General features: G+C 40.4%; 1 long non-coding RNA gene across 1 annotated transcript; it reads left to right on the top strand.

Moving 5' to 3' along the window:
• The first annotated feature begins 929 nt into the window (after positions 1-929).
• Positions 930-6,357, top strand: LOC117444619 (uncharacterized). The gene is made up of 2 exons (XR_004551828.2): positions 930-3,017; positions 6,082-6,357. It is a non-coding gene; the product is annotated as an uncharacterized lncRNA (long non-coding RNA).
• Positions 6,358-11,144: the final 4,787 nt, after the last annotated feature.

Here is an 11,144-nt window from a genome sequence, read left to right on the forward strand (position 1 = left end):
ACGAGGCGGCGGGGGGGTGGTTTAATTTCTGGAATCACAGTGTGCCGATTAGAAAGGAAACTGTCAAGCTGGGACTCCAGTGGAAGCCATTTTGGCCCGATTGGATCAGACCAAACGGACAATTGTGGGTGGTGACCGGGAGATGAAGTGAGTCACCCCTATGGCCGAGGGGGGGAGGGGAATGGCGACTCCAATAAAAACAAAAGAACGCCACTCAGAAACAGACCCTCGTCTCGCCGTCGCAGCAGAAATGGACTCTGAGCGACCTTCCCATCCCGGAAACCATGAGATCAACACTGCTGAAAAACAAGCTCCACCAATCAAATCCCAAAATGCCATCCACTATAAAAAATAACTATCAGGTTTTTTTCTGTTGCACTAAAACCACAATGTCTGTATCCCTTAGTACCCTTCCCTTTACCCCCCCCCCCCCTGGATTTAAAAACAGCGGTTGCTAACAAGTGTCTAAATGAGATGATTAAACATCATCCCGCCCAACATTAGCCACCTTTAGCTTAGCCTTTAGCTTAGCTTAAAAACGGCAGTTGTTTTTTTCTGGAGGGACCCAGGAAGATGCTGCATTCAGGGTCCACTACGGAAACATGACATCCCTGCACACGCTCTCTGACACACACACACACACACACACACACACACACACTCCGGTATATATCTCTGGCTGACCTGTTGACAGCAGCAGGATCTGTGACACGGCTTCAGGATGCGCCATCAGTGTTACTAATCTACGTTGCAGGGTATTAAAATAGAACCGTAAGCACTGATTATACACACACACACACACACACACACACACACACACACACACACACACACACACACACACACACACACACACACACACACACACACACACACACACACACACACACACACACACACACACACACACACACACACACACACACACACACACACACACACACACACACACACACACACACACACACAGCAATAGGATGGTCAGCGTCTCAGCAGCCGTCTCCATGTGCTCACTATCACTGTGAAGAAACTCCGACTGGGAATCGCTGGCTCTGTAACTCTACATGTGCCTCACAGAGGTCGCCAATACAAATATACAGTATACAGAAGCATATATTTATATATATAAATGTTACAGTTATTATATGGGGCAATCGAGCATTGGTTGGCTGCCAGCTCAAATCACGCATCCGTTGTTGTAGCAGAGGGTTCATAGAAGAATATATAAATGATATGTATGCATGATTGCAGTCATATGATGTTTGTTTGCCTTGTCGTCATCACCAGCTAACCTTGGAAGTTTACCCACCTCTTGCATACCTCGAAAGTCACGTCATACAGCACAAAACAAGAAGTACCTTAAGCAGAAACACATCTCTTTCTCCTCCTCGCACGGGAGCACACTCATCTTAGATTTAGGATTTGAACTGGCAGCCGTCTCTCTTTCTCTCAGCCAAAGGATCACTGGGGTAATCCTCCCTTCCCCCCACACACACCAGCACCACAGAGCACACTGCCTTCCGCCACGATCAGTTGCACCAGCATAGCAGAGACAGACGTTAGTCACCGTCCTCCAACACCCTAGATCTCCATTTTTACCTGGACATGCTAAAGCTAGGCTAATTGTTCGTGACTCGAAATGCACGAACAATTTCATTCACAATAAACCGCATGAAACGTATGACTTTTTAAAATTCATGACTCTTATTATTAGGATTTCGACATTTAGCTTTTCATTTAGATTTTCTTTTTTATATATATATACTTTTTACTTTTCAGATTGTTTGACTTTTTTTTGGAAATTGTAACTATTTTTAAATCTGACATTTTTCAAATCTCTAAATTACTTTCACAGTTCTGTCTTCTAAAGATTTATTAAACTTTTTTTTGTATGACCTTTTTTGGGATTCTTTTGACTTTATGCCAATGTTAGACTTTTTTATAATTCTTTTTAAAGACCTCCATTTTTTTTTTTAAAGTTTGACTAACTTTCTAACCTAGACATCCAACGTATGGTAGTCCTGCCGGAATCATTTCTACATTGATTCAACAGTCCTACATACAAAAGCAGTTATTTCAAGGCTTCGTCTGTCGTCTCCACCTTTTGCAATATATAAGCGAAAAGTCTACGTCTCTCTTTTAACTGTCTCTCCGATCAAAGTCAAGGTTTATGTTACGTTTACAATAAGCTACAAATGTGAACTTGATGCTAAGCTGTGCTGCTGCAGCGAAGCACAAACTACAACACTCAGAAGCAGATCATGCAACTTCTTACAACAGATAACTTACTTACCCAGGGAAACATCTGTAAGTCAGCATCTTTTCCTCACATCTTCTCCCGTCCTTCCAACACCCCAATTTACAATCCAATATTTATTTCACTCTGTCCTCTTAGTATGCACCTACTTCCCTTTCCTCACAGGAACCTACCCCAGCTCATTCTAGCACTCTTTTGTGGACATGGTCGACAGTCCCTGCAGGAATATGTGGAATGTAAAATACTGAAATTGTACGATTAAAGACACTGTGTGAAGATCCACACTCATGTTGTTTTTGATGTTGTTGATGTTGCTTTCGTTGTGCACCAAGTGTTCGTTGTTGCTCTTAAATCTAAGGTTGAAAGCAAGCGGGGTAAAACCTCCATCGTGTGAAAGATTGCTAATGAAATGTCCTTTTTATTCTTTGGTATGTTTATAAAGGACCTGTGGTGTGAGGAATTGAAAACCTCTGAAGCAAGAGATGAAGTGACTTTGTTTTGGATAGAGAAAATCTTTTTTTATGATTATTCTTTTAATGTCGTTATCAATTTGCATCTGATTTTCTTGGTAAGTGAATGTCTGTCTATCTGTGTTGATGCTTTACTGTGATAAAATGGCTGTATATGCACTTTCAGACCATCGTTGGTGCAGTATCTAGCGCTCAAACGTCACCTTAGGGCCAGGGTTCACATCACCTTCAGTTCAACAGCCTGCTATTCAACTTCTGGGACATGTGATCGGATTTAGCATTAAAAAAGTGTTAGTTGCCTTATTCTGTTTTTATAATCTGTGATGAAATGTGTTAAACATCTGTAATAACATTATGACATTCATTTAAAGGAGTAGGCCCATTGGTTCATTACTATATCTGATGAGCGTTTTAGCATCAGAGCTAGCTTTGTGTACGGTAGCACTTTAAAATATGCTTTGTTCTCATAGATGACTTGGATTATTCAGAGTATAACCTTTATAATAACATAACAAGGCATTATGGTTTGGACCCATACTGTTGAGTTTTCAGAAAAACACATTTTCAAGTTTTTTAGCTATCATTTCGGTTTTCCCGCCTTTTTTGTTAGCTTCCACCACGGCTACATATGCTAGCCTGAACAGTGTAAACATCTTTTTTTTAGACCTTAATATGATCTTAACGGCTCAAATGTCATTAAAGATCTCCAAGATACAAGATCTTTCATAAATCTAGCTCATATTAGCTATCAGATGATCAGCAGCTAACGGCTAACTCGCTAACTAGCCACTAATATTCCTTATAAACGTGTTATAGCTAAACAGAATAAAATTAGCACACTTAAAGCCAAGCATTCTGAAGGTGAATTTATTTGGGACAATGATTAGCTGTAGGCAATCACACAACACTTGTCTTGAATCCAGCTCAAATCAGCTAACGGCTAACTCGCTAACGGCTAACTCGCTAACTAGCTCCTAATATTCCTTAAAAATGTGAAATATAAACAGAACGAATTACACTTAATGTAAAATGAGATTCAGGGTGCGTTACTTTTGGATTATGATTAGCTGTAGCTAAATTAGGATGTGTACTCGTACGTCCAAGCAATTAGCATTTCTACAAACAAGATTTCTCCAAAAATGCATCTTGTTGAAGGTTTAATACATCTAAAGCACAATGTGTTCACTCTCTCAGACTAATGCTAGTCACATATATGTCTAAATATTGATTCCCAAACCCTTATCGCATGCACACTGCTCTAATGCCTGCCTGTTAGTACTCTCATATCAGTGAATCAATGGGCCAACTATTGCAAACCTGACAGAACAAAACAATTTCACTTTGTTACAATTAATACATTTTCTTGGGGACTGTATGCACATATTGGTATAGGTTATGCTCCATGTCCTGCAGACGTTACACAACAACATATTTTGTTTAACTAAATATTTTTGACAAGTAATACCTTTGTTAGGGTTAGACACATTAGTGGCATTTGGAGGGGAGTTGAACCTTGTGTTTTACATAAAGAAAAACTAAGAAAGAATCAAAATAGTTATTGTACCTTACCCCAAAGACCTCAAAGCATTACCAATTTCAAATGTGAAAGAAAACTTGGACTACCAGCAAAAAAAACGAAGATTACGTAACGCTTCCTCGTCTCCGCCCACCACAAATCCCTTTCATACAGTCCCTTACCGCTTGCTATGGATGAATACTGTATGTTTGTACTTCCACTATCATCAATAGTGTATTATGTTGGGGAAAGTGTTTTGTAAGTTTGTTGTAAATGACATTTTTGCCAAATCTATTATTATAATGAGTTGAACTGAGAGTGAATGAACCTGATTCCTGCTTTCCAACGTTGCTTGGGCTGTCTCACTATGTGCTCTCACTCTTCTGATCTGTGTCGAAAAAACACAAAAACAACAAAAAAATAATAACATACGTCCTGATTTAGCCTTTAGATTGCTCACAAATCTGACCTTAGACCAGGGCTCATCTTGCAATGTACAAATCTGCCGTGTATTAATCTCAATGTCGTGATAAGAATATTGCTTGGGGATAAAAAAAGAGTTAAGTAACGTAAAAAAATCACAAAATACAAACCAAAAAAAGAGATTTATACAACTATTCATACCTCATTGCTTTGTGCCAGATTAAAGGAGGGAGAGCGATCGGTCTCAAGCAAAGAATCAACAGTGGTTGGGAACAAAAGGAAGAGGGCCCAACAGGGGTCTCGGGAAGATAAAAACGTGGCCCCGAATTAGTTTGACTAAAATGTGGGGCTTGAGTATATTCGTCAGGATGATTGGAAATGAAAATGTGTTCAAGGAGGAGGTGGGAAAAGAAATGCTTAAATGATATGTTGTAGAAGAAACCGTTTGAAAATGACTGCACTTTGTTATAAGAAATTGAAAGCATGAAATATGAAGCCATGCGTTGCGTACTTATCAAAAAGCTGGCAGATATTTATTCCATCTCTGCCCTGACAAACCAAGAGAGGACGCTTCACAGGACTTAGGGTGCATCGAGTAGTTTGGCCACTTTTAGGTGACGGTTTTAAACAATAGAGCGGTGCAGGAATGCGTCACTGTCCCCTGGTCTGGAGGTCAATGGTCTTCTGATTGTGATTTTGGTTGTTAGCCTGAAAAAAGGTCACTGGTTAACACAAGTTGAAGATAAACGCTTTGTTCTGACTTAAATACGTCAGTGAAAACATATTTAAAGTTGGCCATTTCGAATTTTGTGAATTTTTTTTAATGTATTAATGCAAATGTTTATAGACTTCATTCGAGTCATTATAAATGTGGTCGCTAAAGCCCTTTCGCTAATGTGATTCTTTCCCATTTTAGCACCCTGTCCGGAAGTCAACGGTTGTTTGAATGTGTTTTTAGCGATTATAGATTTTAACTTACTGGAGAATTAAAAACCGGCGATGCTAACAAATGTCTAAATGAGACGACGAAACGTTGTCCCGCCAACATTAGCCGCCTTTAGCTTAGCCACGCAGTTCCTTTAGAGCCTGACTTTAGCGCTCTTATTCTCACTACAGCCTAAAAGTGGTATTTTCTGCAATATTTAAGAAAATCCACTTGCTTTTAGTCCATAGGACGCTGTTGCTATGCTAACTTCAAAAATAGTTCATTCCTGTATCACTCTATTGCAAAGAAAATTAAAAAAGTGTTCTCTCCCCTCGACAAAAAGAGATTTGAAGACGGATGTAATCTTCTTCAAATCTGAAGGGCAAATATGCAACGACACGGACGTAGATTGTGCCGTGTTCGAGGTTTAGTTCCCAAACAGTTTCCCCGTGATGAACATGTCCTCTCTTGTCTTTGCTCTTCTTCGCAGTGACTTTAAGCGGCGGCACTTAAACGCTATTCCCTGAGAGAGTGGCGAGGCAGCAGCCGCGGGTCAGCGGCACAGCACAGTGTTGAATGTAAATCTGAGTGAGCTGGAAGCACGGCGTGTTTTATAACGATGGTCGTGGGTTTGTAACGGGCGCGTCGGTGTTGGTCTTGTTTCCTGTGACAAATCATTCATGGCACAATCAGAGAATCAATGGCTCACAGCTGTTCGTGTTTGTGACGTTCATTTTAAAACATTATACAATTCTTTGATATCAAATCTGCCTCTTTGTCTTTTTTCAGAACGTATTCCTTTTTAAAGTTTCTGTTATTATACACCTGAACATCAGCAGGAGAGGACTCTTTAAAGTAGAGACACTACATACTGATATACACCTGAACATCAGCAGGAGAGGACTCTTTAAAGTAGAGACACTACATACTGATATACCTGAACATCAGCAGGAGAGGACTCTTTAAAGTAGAGACACTACATACTGATATACACCTGAACATCAGCAGGAGAGGACTCTTTAAAGTAGAGACACTACATACTGATATACACCTGAACATCAGCAGGAGAGGACTCTTTAAAGTAGAGACACTACATACTGATATACACCTGAACATCAGCAGGAGAGGACTCTTTAAAGTAGAGACACTACACACTGATATACCTGAACATCAGCAGGAGAGGACTCTTTAAAGTAGAGACACTACACACTGATATACACCTGAACATCAGCAGGAGAGGACTCTTTAAAGTAGAGACACTACATACTGATATAGACCTGAACATCAGCAGGAGAGGACTCTTTAAAGTAGAGACACTACATACTGATATACACCTGAACATCAGCAGGAGAGGACTCTTTAAAGTAGAGACACTACATACTGATATACACCTGAACATCAGCAGGAGAGGACTCTTTAAAGTAGAGACACTACATACTGATATACACCTGAACATCAGCAGGAGAGGACTCTTTAAAGTAGAGACACTACACACTGATATACCTGAACATCAGCAGGAGAGGACTCTTTAAAGTAGAGACACTACACACTGATATACACCTGAACATCAGCAGGAGAGGACTCTTTAAAGTAGAGAAACTACATACTGATATACACCTGAACATCAGCAGGAGAGGACTCTTTAAAGTAGAGACACTACATACTGATATACACCTGAACATCAGCAGGAGAGGACTCTTTAAAGTAGAGACACTACATACTGATATACACCTGAACATCAGCAGGAGAGGACTCTTTAAAGTAGAGACACTACATACTGATATACACCTGAACATCAGCAGGAGAGGACTCTTTAAAGTAGATACACTACATACTGATATACACCTGAACATCAGCAGGAGAGGACTCTTTAAAGTAGAGACACTACACACTGATATACACCTGAACATCAGCAGGAGAGGACTCTTTAAAGTAGAGACACTACATACTGATATACACCTGAACATCAGCAGGAGAGGACTCTTTAAAGTAGAGACACTACATACTGATATACACCTGAACATCAGCAGGAGAGGACTCTTTAAAGTAGAGACACTACATACTGATATACACCTGAACATCAGCAGGAGAGGACTCTTTAAAGTAGAGACACTACATACTGATATACACCTGAACATCAGCAGGAGAGGACTCTTTAAAGTAGAGACACTACATACTGATATACACCTGAACATCAGCAGGAGAGGACTCTTTAAAGTAGAGACACTACATACTGATATACACCTGAACATCAGCAGGAGAGGACTCTTTAAAGTAGAGACACTACATACTGATATACACCTGAACATCAGCAGGAGAGGACTCTTTAAAGTAGATACACTACATACTGATATACACCTGAACATCAGCAGGAGAGGACTCTTTAAAGTAGAGACACTACATACTGATATACACCTGAACATCAGCAGGAGAGGACTCTTTAAAGTAGAGACACTACATTCTGATATACACCTGAACATCAGCAGGAGAGGACTCTTTAAAGTAGAGACACTCCATACTGATATACACCTGAACATCAGCAGGAGAGGACTCTTTAAAGTAGATACACTACATACTGATAAACACCTGAACATCAGCAGGAGAGGACTCTTTAAAGTAGAGACACTACATACTGATATACACCTGAACATCAGCAGGAGAGGACTCTTTAAAGTAGAGACACTACATACTGATATACACCTGAACATCAGCAGGAGAGGACTCTTTAAAGTAGAGACACTACATACTGATATACACCTGAAACTTAAGCAGGAGAGGACTCTTTAAAGTAGAGACACTACATACTGATATACACCTGAACATCAGTAGGAGAGGACTCTTTAAAGTAGAGACACTACATACTGATATACACCTGAACATCAGCAGGAGAGGACTCTTTAAAGTAGAGACACTACATACTGATATACACCTGAGCATCAGCAGGAGAGGACTCTTTAAAGTAGAGACACTACATACTGATATACACCTGAACATCAGCAGGAGAGGACTCTTTAAAGTAGAGACTCTACATACTGATATACACCTGAACATCAGCAGGAGAGGACTCTTTAAAGTAGAGACACTACATACTGATATACACCTGAACATCAGTAGGAGAGGACTCTTTAAAGTAGAGACACTACATACTAATATACACCTGAACATCAGCAGGAGAGGACTCTTTAAAGTAGAGACACTACATACTGATATACACCTGAACATCAGCAGGAGAGGACTCTTTAAAGTAGAGACACTACATACTGATATACACCTGAACATTCAGCAGGAGAGGACTCTTTAAAGTAGAGACACTACATACTGATATACACCTGAACATCAGTAGGAGAGGACTCTTTAAAGTAGAGACACTACATACTGATATACACCTGAACATCAGCAGGAGAGGACTCTTTAAAGTAGAGACACTACATACTGATATACACCTGAACATCAGCAGGAGAGGACTCTTTAAAGTAGAGACACTACATACTGATATACACCTGAACATCAGCAGGAGAGGACTCTTTAAAGTAGAGACACTACATACTGATATACACCTGAACATCAGCAGGAGAGGACTCTTTAAAGTAGAGACACTACATACTGATATACACCTGAACATCAGCAGGAGAGGACTCTTTAAAGTAGAGACACTACATACTGATATACACCTGAACATCAGCAGGAGAGGACTCTTTAAAGTAGAGACACTACATACTAATATACACCTGAACATCAGCAGGAGAGGACTCTTTAAAGTAGAGACACTACATACTGATATACACCTGAACATCAGCAGGAGAGACTCTTTAAAGTAGAGACGCTACATTCTGATATACACCTGAACATCAGCAGGAGAGGACTCTTTAAAGTAGAGACACTACATACTGATAAACACCTGAACATCAGTAGGAGAGGACTCTTTAAAGTAGAGACACTACATACTGATATACACCTGAACATCAGCAGGAGAGGACTCTTTAAAGTAGAGATACTACATACTGATATACACCTGAACATCAGCAGGAGAGGACTCTTTAAAGTAGAGACACTACATACTGATATACACCTGAACATCAGCAGGAGAGGACTCTTTAAAGTAGAGACACTACATACTGATAACACCTGAACATCAGCAGGAGAGGACTCTTTAAAGTAGAGACACTACATACTGATATACACCTGAACATCAGCAGGAGAGGACTCTTTAAAGTAGAGACACTACATACTGATATACACCTGAACATCAGCAGGAGAGGACTCTTTAAAGTAGAGACACTACATACTGATATACACCTGAACATCAGCAGGAGAGGACTCTTTAAAGTAGAGACACTACATACTGATACTACATACTGATATACACCTGAACATCAGCAGGAGAGGACTCTTTAAAGTAGAGACACTACATACTGATATACACCTGAACATCAGCAGGAGAGGACTCTTTAAAGTAGAGACACTACATACTAATATACACCTGAACATCAGCAGGAGAGGACTCTTTAAAGTAGAGACACTACATACTGATATACACCTGAACATCAGCAGGAGAGGACTCTTTAAAGTAGAGACACTACATACTGATATACACCTGAACATCAGCAGGAGAGGACTCTTTAAAGTAGAGACACTACATACTGATATACACCTGAACATCAGCAGGAGAGGACTCTTTAAAGTAGAGACACTACATACTGATATACACCTGAACATCAGCAGGAGAGGACTCTTTAAAGTAGAGACACTCCATACTGATATACATCTGAACATCAGCGGGAGATAACTCTTTAAAGTAGAGACACTACATACTGATATACACCTGAACATCAGCAGGAGAGGACTCTTTAAAGTAGAGACACTACATACTGATATACACCTGAACATCAGCAGGAGAGGACTCTTTAAAGTAGAGACACTACATACTGATATACACCTGAACATCAGCAGGAGAGGACTCTTTAAAGTAGAGACACTACATACTGATATACACCTGAACATCAGCAGGAGAGGACTCTTTAAAGTAGAGACACTACATACTGATATACACCTGAACATCAACAGGAGAGGACTCTTTAAAGTACAGACACTACTGATGTACACCTGCACATCAGCACAGGAGAGGACTCTTCAAAGTATAGACACTACATACTGACATACACCTGAACATCAGCAGGAGAGGACTCTTTAAAGTAGAGACATTGCATACTGATATACACCTGAACATCAGCAGGAGAGGACTCTTTAAAGTAGTTGTGGAGGTAATGATGTAACCACGAGCAGCTTTGCTCTCCAACAATCACCACCCCCCCTGCTTTCCTCCAAAAAACACAGAAGGGCAAAGCTGGTACACTGTGTGCATGCAGACTGACGTGTGTGTGTGTGTGTGTGTGTGTGTGTGTGTGTGTGTGTGTGTGTGTGTGTGTGTGTGTGTGTGTGTGTGTGTGTGTGTGTGTGTGTGTGTGGTGTGTGTGTGTGTGTGTGTGTGTGTGTGTGTGTGTGTGTGTGTGTGTGTGTGTGTGTGTGTGTGTGTGTGTGTGTGTGTGTGTGTGT

The sequence above is a fragment of the Pseudochaenichthys georgianus genome, unplaced genomic scaffold (genome assembly GCF_902827115.2).
Source record: "Pseudochaenichthys georgianus unplaced genomic scaffold, fPseGeo1.2 scaffold_856_arrow_ctg1, whole genome shotgun sequence".
In the NCBI taxonomy this organism is placed as follows: Eukaryota; Metazoa; Chordata; class Actinopteri; order Perciformes; family Channichthyidae; genus Pseudochaenichthys; species Pseudochaenichthys georgianus.